This window comes from Acanthopagrus latus, chromosome 12 (genome assembly GCF_904848185.1).
Source record: "Acanthopagrus latus isolate v.2019 chromosome 12, fAcaLat1.1, whole genome shotgun sequence".
NCBI lineage: Eukaryota > Metazoa > Chordata > Actinopteri > Spariformes > Sparidae > Acanthopagrus > Acanthopagrus latus.
The window spans coordinates 3,945,734-3,958,353 of NC_051050.1; the positions used below are offsets into that span (position 1 = coordinate 3,945,734).

Genomic DNA, 12,620 nt, shown 5'->3' on the forward strand with positions numbered 1-12,620 from the left:
ATGTGCACATACGAGATATACACACAAACAAGAAAACACATGCATACATTGTGCATGTATGATTTAGTCTTTGTATCTCTGTGTGTATTTTTACACACATGCACATGCACACGCGCGAGCACACACACACACACACGCGCGCACACACTCACACACACACACACACACACACACACACACACACACACAAGATATGCTGCTCTTTCTCCTGTTGGCAGAATGTAACTACATAAAGAATTAATTACTTCAGCAGGAGTCCATTTACTCAAGTACCGTACTAAATTACAATTTTGAGTTATTTAAACTCTATACTCTATATTTTTGGCTGGAAAATGACCACCACAAAATTGTGTTGTTTATTAAGCAGTTAGTAAAACACAGAAACAGTCCAGTAATTACCACATAATGTTACCAGACTGTATGACAGACTCATCAATAAGCATGATAAAAGTTAATGCACCTAACAGGAGATGAAAACACCTTTTTTTCCAAATGACTGACGATTCAACATTAAACTCACATGACTGATCAGCTATGAAAGAAGAATCTGTTTCTTCTGTTGGCATACCGCATCAAGGTCATTATCACATTGCCTTGTAGATGGCCAAGGTGACTGGCTTTGTTTCTTGCTCTTGCAGCAGTTTCATGGCTTATACTGCAGCCTGCGGCATTCAAAGTTCCCTTAAAATTAGCTTCACAATTGGATGGAGATACACCTATATATACTTTATATATAAGAACTTGATATTGGAGGAAGGAAATGCAAAGTTGAATTTCATTATGCAACCCTGTGTTGTAAAATGACAAATTACTTTTCTACTTTTTTACTGTCATGCGTTGGCCTCCTGTTAGTGTGAGTGTGTTTCTGTCTCTCAGGGCAGTATTTCAGTGTTTAGTGTTCTCCTCTAATCAAAGTGACTGTATCTACTCCATAAACAAAGTCTGATTGTTAAGCAAAACCTACATAAAGTATCTTTGTAATGTAGATTACAGATTTATGCTTTAAAGCTGTGTGTGTGTTTGCGCGCATGCTTGCGTGTGTGTGTGTGAGCGTGCGTGTTTGTCTCGAGTGTGTTAGCCGACAGAATCAGACATAAATTAGTAATGATGAGCATGCTGCTGGTGTGACTCTGTCACTACAATGTCGATTTTCACAGACACATTTTAAATCTCTTCAAAGCAGCAGAGGACAGTCTACATCTTAGTCATTAGTTTATCCGTAATAGTAAAATACATCTGTATAGAGACTAGACAATGTATTGCACTCATATTACTGAGTTGTATTATGTATGGATACTACTCTTGTACTCATTCAGTGCATTGATTTAATAACTCCACCCTAATTGTTAATAGGAATATACAGTAATTAGAACTAACTCTCAATATTAGATGCAGACTCGACATTACTAATAATAAAATGTATCTTGTAACTTTGTTGATCACCTGACATTTCACTTAGCACCGACATGCAGATAATGTTTTTGCTTTAGAGCAAAATGTGTCGACGACTCCTGTCTAGATTTCCTGCATGACATCTAGAAGCGAAATTCATGTTTCCCTCAGGATGAACGGTGAGAACTTTGGAGACACATTTACTTTTCATGTGGTGCCATAGGGTCTGTCTGTCTTCTGCTCACAAATTGCTGCAAATCTAAGGACATTCCCATCCGCCTTAGCTGTTCTTTGTGATTAGTGCTAATTATCAAATCCCAGCATGCCAGTACGCTGAACAAGATGGTGAACATCTGAACCTGCTGCTATTGTGCATCACCATGTCAGCATAGTCATCGTTAGCCTACTGGCCTGCTGATGTAAACATGTAGCTGAAAGCACTGCCAAACATAATGACTGAACAGGTGGCTAGGCCATACACTCTAAGTTTGTAAAAAGTCACTCCATTGGCACACTGTTGCACAAACTGAGCAGCAGAGCAGTCTGTGTTGTTTTCAGCCGTTGAACTGTGTCTAAAGCTTATTTTTATGAAATATTGTTACAGCAGTTTGTCTCATTTCTTACATTGTCATCCATGACATCATCAACAAACTCTCTCAAAAGAGGCTATATATTATGTGTCCGGACACCTTCTATGTTTAGGGACCTGACCCTTTGGACAGAGAGTAAAGTGCAAAGATATATGTTTTTTAAACTATTTTTTAAACAACATATAGCACATTTAATTATTACAATTTCAATACTCATACTAAATATTGAAACACTGACTGATCACATACTTACTCACTTATTAATAATGATAAATAAATAACAGAATGTACCCACAATGTTTATGGCTGTGGAGAGTTTATTACTACAAAATAAAAGACTGGGTTAAAAAAAAAAAAAAAAGTGGATGGAGTAAAGAAAATGTTTATTAGAGGGACAACTGCCCCAAGCAGCAGCAAGAAAAATCCACTCATGGATCTCAAACGCTGGCGGTGGCTGATGAAGTCGGATCAGCTGTGAAGACTGGGCGGTGGTGGATCTGAGAAGACTGGGCGTTGTTGGAAGGATGGAGGGGGTGCGCAAAACAGCAGTATGAATGAGCTGAATAAAGAGTGAGTCATATGTAAAAATTACAGCAGCAATGACAGACAGAACAGTGGAGGTGTGTCAGTGTGCTGTCAGATAGATGTGACTGGCTGATGTGAACAACTGATACAATTGACAGCATCAGATAATGACGGCAGGAAACGATCATTTATTGAACGGCTACATTTGGTCAAGCGACCATCGCCTGATGAAATTGTCCAAGCAAAGGTACTTGACTAAATAATATTCATTCAATAAATTTACCTCACTGTCACAAATGGGGGTCAAAGCAACTATCATCTGCAGTTTCAGAGCTTTTCCTGATGTCTGGAATACTTTGTATTTTTTTTTTTTAGTAATTTGCTATACTGAAGCCATGGAATGACATCTCAAATGTTCAAATACACAAAAAAATGAAATAAAATCAAATGAAATGGAAGCATCAGCCAGCCTGTAGCTCTGCAGTGTCACAGCCCCAGTCTCTGTGCAATAAGTCAACTGCTAATTACAGAACAAGTGAGATTACAACCTGAGTGTGTTCCAGCTGCCGCCTGCTTGTCAAACATCCCTCCAGCAGAAATCAATAGGTCATCATCTCTACATATTACTACATATCAGGAGGAAGAGGGGGGTCTGGGGGTGGGGGTAAGAAAGGAAGAGGAGAGAAGAAAAAAGGACAGAAGAGTAGAGGAATGTCATATCTCTTTTGTTACCATGGGGTATAAGAACTGAATCATGTCTTTTTGTTAGCGTTAATATTTAATGATTCATACAGGATGCTAAAAAACCCAGTTAGCATTTCTTTTAAACAGTAAACCATTCACTAGTTTATACTGCAGGCGCCATGAAATGCAAAGACACCATGTCAGTGGCAAAAACTGGATTTTGTCATCTTAATGAGAACAGATCTACAACCTGTCAGGACAAAACACAAAGGCTCAATTTCATTGTGAAAGTGTATGTTACAGTGTTTAGCCACATTAGCTGACTGGGATCAAAATACTCCTATCTTAACAAAGCATATTAACAGATAGCAATCTCAAAACACACAGTTTTAATCTTAAAGAAGTGAGGTGTCTGGACGGCAACACATTCTGGCCTTTAATTCAACCCAGTTTAAATTTAACCTGTTCCTTCTTGTGTGAGTTAGGAAATGCAGACAATACGGGGCTCACCGCTCCAAGAGACATTGGAGTCAGCATTTAGCTGTGTGGGTCAAAGGTTAGCAGGGGACAAGGCCACTATAGGGACTGAATTGGAGCCTGACTCCTGTTTCAGATGGAGGATGATATTTAAACACGCACATCTCCAGAAAAGGATAGAGGACTCATCTAGGTAATTTTGGAGTACAAGCCCGAAGGAGGGACAGTAACAGATTTGGTCATTTATGGGAGATGGACCTTCAACCCACCACAGTGACCAATTAGGAGTAAGAAAGTACTGCCCAAGGGACTTTAAGAAGGGTCCCACGAGTAGAGACGAGGGGGGGCACTTGGTAGAATTCCTAAGAGTGAAGGCATAGGAGTTCTGATAGGGCAAGAAGGGCAAAAACGTTTGGCATTACTTTGCCCTAGATTGGAGAACATCAGATGTGGGGCCACACTCTGCTCGGATGCTTAGGCTCAAGTCTGTTTTAATAAAGATTGCTCTATCATTCCACCCAGCCTTGCCTCCGCAGAATTTTTTATCAACCTACTACACGCCGATATCTTTGAGGAAGACAGCCCAGAAACTACAGATCTCATGATTACCCGCAGAGGCTGAAGCTGGAATCACACAAGAGCACTTTTCAAATCCTGACAGACTGTGAAATTGGGATTCATCATGCACATAAAGAGAATCCTCATCTGTTCTTCTCTCTAAATTCAAACCTGCACACACTACAAGACTAGAAAAATAGGGAATTACACATCAGACGCTACAGGGCTTTCACTGCAGTGGGAGAAGTGCTGCACTCACTATATTAATGTTAATACTTTGCAATGACAAATAAAATAAAAAGCAGAATAAATGAGTCTGGATGAGAAAATGGTCGGTGAGATTTTGACTGTTACTTTTGTTATCCGTCAGCAGTTTGCTAACAAACATTAGCCTCAAGGGCTAGCCTTGCTTACTGTTGCTTGGCTGCACAGTTTCTGTGGGGTATCTCTTTCACTGGCAACTGTGAAAGTACTGAGGCAATGACAATTGCAGTAATCCAGATTCTGTAGTAGTTTTATAAATGAGTTGCACTGTTAACTTAAACCTAGCAAAAAACAGAGACGGTGATAAAGCTAGCTTGCTGGCGGATGGATAGGAAAGCCTGCACGGCGGGCTATTGTGACTGCTTGCCCAAACATGTTACTATTCACTTAAATGAATCTCACAGTGTCACATTCTGACCTGGGCTGTGTAACATCTCTAAACTAGTAAGCAACCACCCCCAAAAAATACATTCTAAACTTATAGAATGTAACAACTATTTTAGCTAATAATTCCACATATCTAAGCTGACCAACCGCAGATGGCTAGCTAACGAACATCAAAGCAAAAAAAAATCTGATGGCACATTGATGACATGTTCAGTCCCCAGTTAAAAACAGACATATGTAAGTTAACCATATCTGATTACTTACATTTAAATGGGCAAAGCAGCAGAACAGCAAAAATGTTTATAGTACCAAGACCTCAGATATGTTCGCCAGAGGGAATGTTGCACCATCAGTGCAGAGCTGACAGTGGAATTCTGAATAGATCAGCCATTGGCCATTGTTCTCAAAAAAGTGATAGCAACAATCAATAAGTCAGTGAAGAATCAGGACATTAATGGATAAACTGGTTACATTTGGAAACTACAAAGCAGCTATAGGAGGGTGTGTTTGTGTGTGTGTGCCAACAGACAGACAGACAGTCTACTAAAGTCCACTTAAATTGTGCCACTGAGTCGCAGTCAATGATTAAGCAATTCAGACTGAGAGTGAGAGCGCTGATGGGGTGTGTGAGCTAATATTTGGATAGATATTGATTGTCATTTTTACAGGTCATTTCCTCTGAAGATGATTAATGTGTCTGTTTCTCTTCTCTATCCTTCGGTCCACAATCTCTCTGTTTAACCTCCGGGCTGGTTCGCCCTCAGAGGGTGTCGGCCCTGTGTCCTAAAAAAGTATCCTGATAATCTCATCTGCAACAGTTAAAGTAATTAATTTAGAACTAAATGGCAGCTTCAAGTAAGAAAATGTTCATACATGTATCGGAGCGAAATGCTCCATGACAACTTAATTGTTTTTAAAACATCCACTTATGGCAAGTTCAATTTCGTGATTCTAATTAGGCAACAAAGCTACATTTTGGTCTTGTTCATGGTCTTGGTAAAATATTAAAGATGTCAGTTTTGACTTGACGTGTTTTAATATTCAAACCCTAACATCACTGGACAGAGGACATGAACCACAGTATAAATTATCTTGAGAAAAGATTGAATGGAGATCCATGAACCTTTGGTGAATAATGACGATTGCGATGTCCTTCCTCTTAAACTTGCACAGCAGGTCAAAGTTTTCACTTGAGTGGAAAAGCTTGATATCGATAGGATGAATTGGTGTACAAAATCATGTCTATTTCAGACAGCTCTAGGAAACTGTAGCCCGGTCTCATCAGTCTGCATGCAAATAACAATATCAGACTTTCAAATTGCATGCAGTACACATGCCAAAGTCCAGCTCTACTTCCAGGTGATTCCCATAAGTTCTGGGGATAACAGATGTGTCCAAATACTGCGCATAAAAATGTCAGGTGGTGTAGTTTCAAGAGCAAGAAAGTTGAAGCAAGGTAGACTCAGGGGTTTATCAAATATATCTGATTTTGAACCAGGAGGCCAATATTTGTGCCCAGCAGGGAAACAAAAGTCAGCTAATTTTATTCAACTTCATCTTTACCTAAGCTTGACCAAGCATTTTTTTTTTTTTTTTTTTGCCTTAACCATTAAGTGATTATTTTTGCTACCATGACAGTGAGGTTACCTGACTATGGATGTGCTCTTTAAATAAGTTAATGGGAAGGATTTGAATATCACCTGCCTGCAAAACTGGACTCATACCGTTGACCATAAACCCTGCAGTAGTGAAGAGTAAAGTTTCATTATACGTACACAGTTCAGCTAGACCGGGCTGGACAATGACTTTCACCTGACTTCAAAGCACCACCAGCAGATTGACTTTTTGGATTTTTAGTGATGTGTCTTGATGACTATATCATGGATTATACATCATTTTACACAATTTTCCTTAGACAGTGACATGGGAATGGCTTTCCATTCCTGCCTCACCGAACTCCCAGAAGAATATTCTTGTTCCCTCTCCATCCTGGAATAATGGCTCCTGTCTCATCCTATTCCCATGTAACCAACTGGCCACCAGATCAAACAGGAGACAAATAGGAAACCAATAAAAAAAAATATTCATATTATAACTCTGTTTTTAAATACAAAAACTAACTGTGTCTTTTCTTTTTTGTTTCCTGTCCTGCCTGGTCTGTTGACTTTTTTCCTGTAGCATCTCAGTCATGGGTTGAAATGGGAATGGAGTCAATTTTGGCTATAATTTGTCTTTCCTAATGAGCAAATGTTAGCATGCTACTGTGAGTCTGTTAATGCCATTTCATGCATGTAAATTTGGGACTTCTTAATCGATAGTTTGACTGTAATTTCTATTGTACCCTTTTTTTTTTAATCTTTCGCTCTTCTCTCATAAGTCCTATTTATGTTTCTCTAATGGCATATTTTTATATTGCCTAACATTGCTTATATATGTTGTCTAAATACCTTTATGTCTAACGTAAAGCACTGCCTTATTGTTGAAAGGTGCTAAATTTGCCCTGTCTTGCTGTGAGGGCAATGCATTGAATCTCAGCACAGATGTACGTAAACTCTCCAGAAAAGCTCCAGTTTTATTGGCACATGCCTTCAACCTGGTGGCTGTTTATTCATTTCTCCTTCATCTTCTGTGATGTTAAAAGGCCATCAAACTGAAGCCTGTCCAAAGATAGTTATAGTTCAAATATATCACCTGGAACCTGAAAACAAATGCCCCTGTATGCTTGGAATGAATTTGCAGAATCATCATTCCCATCTATACAGGCAGAAAGGGGAGATATTTGTTTTGTACTATTTAAAAATGATTAAACCTTTTCATGTATTCTGGTCAAACTCCCATTGATTGTATTTTCTAATATGTGCAGATTTCTTGTGGGATCCAGGGAAATACCTGGTGGAAACAAAGCAGGTATAAAAATGTGAATGACTTCATCTCCTCTGTGTGTCCCTGTTGTATTCTCTATTCTCTGGTCCTCTCTCCCACTCTTCTGTCACTCACTCCGTCCCTCAAATCACATTTACTTTCATTTTCGCCCTCATCATCTCATAATCAAACATCCCAGATTTCATTTTCTGAAATGAAGTCAGTGTCGCTCTGCCTCATGTGTTGGACTGTCCCTGTTTATTCCACCTGATGAGCTGGGAGGTCTTTACACTGTAAAAAAAAAAGAGTCACACAGAGTCAGCGCTCAGATCTTAATGTCGGCTACCACAGGTGGAGATGTTGGTTCCATAGCCACAGTAATCAATTCTTTGTTACTCAATACGTTTGATTTGGTAATAATCTGATTATGTTTTTTACATTCCCTATAAAATACGTCTTTGTTAAATTTAAAGGAGGTTGTGTTTCCTTTCCAGCACAGTATTACTTATTCATTTATTTGATATGTACAGAAAGCCCATGTGTCATGTTTATTTTTTCCAATGAAACTGATTAATTAATCCCTTTAATTAAACTGCTTCTAACAACAATCTTTCCCTGACCTTAAAGGGGAAGTCCCAATATACCTAATTAAGGGCCCTGTTTACACATTTTGGTGTGTAAAGGATTCATAACCAAAGTTTTTTTCAATTGGTCTGGTAGAATGACCTTTCTGTGTGAAAGGGACCCGAACGCAGACGATAAGGCAGGCAACTGAAAGTGTGTTTTGATGAAATCTAAAGTCCAAAAATCAAAGTACAAACCAGCAAATGCAGGAAAACATGATGGGAAAACGGCACACAGGAAACACAGGAGCAGATAAACCAAAGGGGCATGAGGGGAAAACACTGGCTTACATACACCGGGGTGATTAAGTAGTGAGAAACAGGTGTACACAGAAGACAGGGTGGGAAAACAGACAATGGGAAGAAGTGGAGAGTGAAACACAGCACATGAGGATGGAAGTAAAGAAAATAAAACTCAAATCACTGAACCAAAAACTTGAGAGTTACACACAGGTGTGTAACTCTCATAGCATTGAGATCAGGGTTTCCAGGTCAGACTCAGATTCTTACAGTTTACACTGTTTTTGCTTTGGACAGTGACATGGTTGACAGCGTGAGCTATGTTTGCAAGAGCAGTGCCAACAGTAATAGCCTACCACAGGGAAACACTAGGACGGGAGGGAAAGTTTCCTATTTCTGTTTTAACTAAATGTTCTCTCTCTGTAGGATTCATTTTCACAAAAACAAGCGATTTTAGTTGATGTTAATTTGACATTAACAGTTGCCACAGAGGATTATATTGCAGCTGTGTCCTGGCTGCCAGCTGAAGCGAGATACACTAGCCTGATTCCAAAACCTTTAGTGAGTATTAATCATTTACACACCCTGACATGTAAACATTGAGCCCAGGTATCAAAATAATCTTAACAACTGCTGTAGTTGCCTAACTGTAACCTTACCATAACACTGACAGTACATTTTAATATATAAATTACATAAATGTAATTGTCCACAGATCCTAGAAACCAAAACCAACATTGTCTCAGTCAATTTCTGACTTCTCTGCAAAATTTCCAGAAACAGCTGGAGTAAGCAGCGCATTTGTCGGAACTATTTTAAGCGGTGGGTTAATACACAGTTTGAGGCTCTTGAGAGTATTTCCAGCAGCAGACAGTTTGGCTCGTCTCTGGCCTTTCAGCAGCTTGAGGGACTGTGGCGCTGTGATGGCACCTGTCTCGGAGGACGGATGTAACGGAGGCTGGAAGCTTCTGTCCTGCTCTCTCATCACTGACAGTCATTTCTGGTCTGACTGCAGGGTGATAGGGAGGGAGATGATTTGTGGCGCTTGTCATATTTTACAGTGTTCATCTCATGGGGTAAAATCATCCTAACAGATCAGATCAATGGTAGCTCATATAAGGACGGATCAATACTGTTTAGAGACAGACTGATCAGTAAAACCGGCGAGTTCTGATGTCTGGGAGACAGACGGAGACAGACAGGGAGGAAGAGGAGGGGGACAAAGGAGAGGGGGGTTTATCTACAACTCTGAAACTACTACTCCTGATACAATGGGAGCATTTTGTTTTTGTTTTATGGTGTTTTTAAAGGGATTACACACAATGTTAAACAGATGGTAAAAATAAACATTGATTTTTTTTTTACTGTTAGCTTGAAAATAATTTACATGTGCATTTTGTAAGGGCACACTTACACACACTGAAAAATGTCAAACATTCATTTTGGACTAATGATGGACTAACAAACTATCCACCTGGTCTGAGTGAGTGCATGTGCAGCTTTAAAGGCATCATTTAAAATCAGTTTTGGATCTCGGGGAAACTGGGTCTAGAGATATTATGCTGAACTTCTTGTGTGGAGCCATTTAATATAATATTAATATAATATTTCCTTTTGGTTGATTTTTTTATGTGTTAAAACAAGTCCCCATCTACTTTGGCTGTTTAAGAGAATGTTACAAGAGTGTTGTGCTGTGAAGCTCCAGAAATGTTTTGTGGACCTGGTTGACCTGACCCTCCATCCATATATGGGTGAGTTGAAAATGAATTATTATTATTTTTTTTTTTGGATGAACTGTGCCTTTAAATGCCCCAGAGTAGACAGTGAGAGTCATGTCTGATAAACCAGGTCCAGGTGCTGTGTAAATACTGTGAAATTATCCACAGGGACATGCAGCCTGTATCCAGAGACGTCCCCTCTGAGCTGTCAGGACTTCAGTAAAATTGTGATGTCACAACGATACGTGCTCGTTCTCAGCCACACCCCCAGAGCTGATGTGGAAACATGGTGGGCAGTGCAGGGTCCTGCCTGTGAGTTCTGACCAATCGGAGTGGACTTGGGTTTTTGGGAGTGGCCCCCTTAAAGAGACAGGCACTAAAACGAAGCTTTCAGAAAGAGAGGGTGAATAGAAGTACTGCAGTAATGTAGGTCTACTGCATGTGAGAAATATATATATACACATATTTTAACATTAAAGCATGTACATACATTTTCTATAGACATCCAAAATACAATAAAAGTAGGAACCTCAAAATGAATATCATACAGGACCTCTAATGTTTAAAATAAATAACTTTTTCCAATAAACTGCATTCTTCAATGTGACCTAATTCTACTACTACATCCACTACTGTTACAGCCTGCTAATTATGATGTTGCTCTTTGCATTACTGTTCGTCCTCTTCCTGTGTGGTTAATGCATATTACTGTAGTGATCGTGATTGATTAAACATAAACTGAATTAGTTTGTGGTGTTCAGCTCGATGACAGCAGTAAAATTTTAAAGACACACAGATTGATCGGAGGCCTCGACTCCAAACTCCACTCTTTTATTTCTCTGCCTTTACTCCTCCGCTGCTCTCTATCCCTCCTTGTAACATGCATGCTGTTTCTGTTTCTCTTCTGTTTCTTTCACAAATCTGTCTGTAATGAATTAGTGTTCCCCTGTGTGTGTGTGTGTGTGTGTGTGTGTGTGTGTGTGTGTGTGTGTGTGTGTGTGTGTGTGTGTGAGTATGGGTGTGTGATTGATGCTGGACAGCTCTGGTCACGCACCTGCTGAAATTGATTGGCCGGAGCGACTCCGGCAATCAGTGAGCAGTGACCACCACCTTATCCTCCTCCTTTTTTCTTTTCTCTTCCTCCTCACCTTCGTCCTCCTCCTCCTCCCTTGTTTTTTCGCCCTCCTCACATCATCTAACCTCCTTCCATCCTCTCCTTCCTCAGTTTTCACCCTCCTTCTCAGTCCATTATCTCCTCCCCCCATGATCCTCCTACATCTCCCCCCACCCTTCACTTCTCCACACCTCGTTGGTCAGCTGGGTTGCTTGGCAACAGCTGCTCTCTCTCCCTCCCAGGTACTGTGGATGTGTGAAAGGGAAAAGAGGGGAAAAAGGAAAAAAAAAGATGAATGACAGAGGGGCAGAAGGGAGAGAGGAGACTGGAGGAGAAGAGGAGGGCAAGAGTTGGCGAGGGAGAGGAATGGAGAGAGAGAGAGAGGCAGAACTGGATACAGTGAGGGATGGAGTGAAGATCGAGGAAAGGATGTGGGGCAAAAGAGAGATAAAAATGTGGGAGGGCAAGCAGGAAAGGAGTGGAAGCATGGGGCAATGGAGGGATAAGTGAGGGAGGAGCAGAGTGAGGGATGACTGTGTGTTCCCAGCACAGAGGCCATCTCCTCTCACCTAATTTTCCCATTTATCTTTTCTCTGGTCTCAAACAGAAAGAAATTGACCTTTCAGCCTCAGGACATGTAGAGCTGCTGGACTCGGACCAGAGCCTTACAGAGTCAGGGTTCAGCCAGCTGGAGTCTGGTTGTGCACAGTAGCCTGGATGTGCCAATACAGGGAGCAACTGTGGTCAAATTGCCGCTTTCCTGGAGCTGAAACGTGACTCCACTGGGATTTCTGAACTCAAAGTTCAAACACTTTCAACTGTTTGAGCTTTTACCTTGTTTGTTGGTGCCTTGAGATCACAGCTGTCTGTGCCGTAAACTAAAAGCATCCCACGATGGCTAGAACTCTAGATTTTCTTTTCAGCATGTCAGAAATGCATGTGGAAATATACAAACACAAGATCAATATTTCTATTCAAATAACAACTTTGAGCCTGTGTTTATAATGAGCTAACACAGTGTAGACTCATTTTTTTTTCAACAAATACAGTATTTTGAGTGTCATAGTTTCTGTCAGTAAATAGATTTTTTTATGTTTAATTTATATCTTAGGTAAATAAATAATAATAAATAAAACCCTTTACCTAAACCCTAAATAAACGGCCATTCTCACTCCCAGAGAGTGGA

The 12,620-nt window shown here is 40.1% G+C and overlaps 1 long non-coding RNA gene across 2 annotated transcripts; it reads right to left on the bottom strand.

The window, feature by feature from the left end:
• Nucleotides 1-2,348: 2,348 nt before the first annotated feature.
• On the bottom strand, nt 2,349-5,723 carry LOC119030210. Of its 2 annotated transcripts, none has more exons than XR_005078207.1 (3): nt 5,142-5,723; nt 3,056-3,159; nt 2,349-2,541 (listed from the first exon to the last, which is right to left on the bottom strand). It is a non-coding gene; the product is annotated as an uncharacterized LOC119030210 (long non-coding RNA). The 2 variants fall into 2 exon arrangements; XR_005078208.1 differs by lacking the exon at nt 5,142-5,723 and adding an exon at nt 4,641-5,053.
• Nucleotides 5,724-12,620: the final 6,897 nt, after the last annotated feature.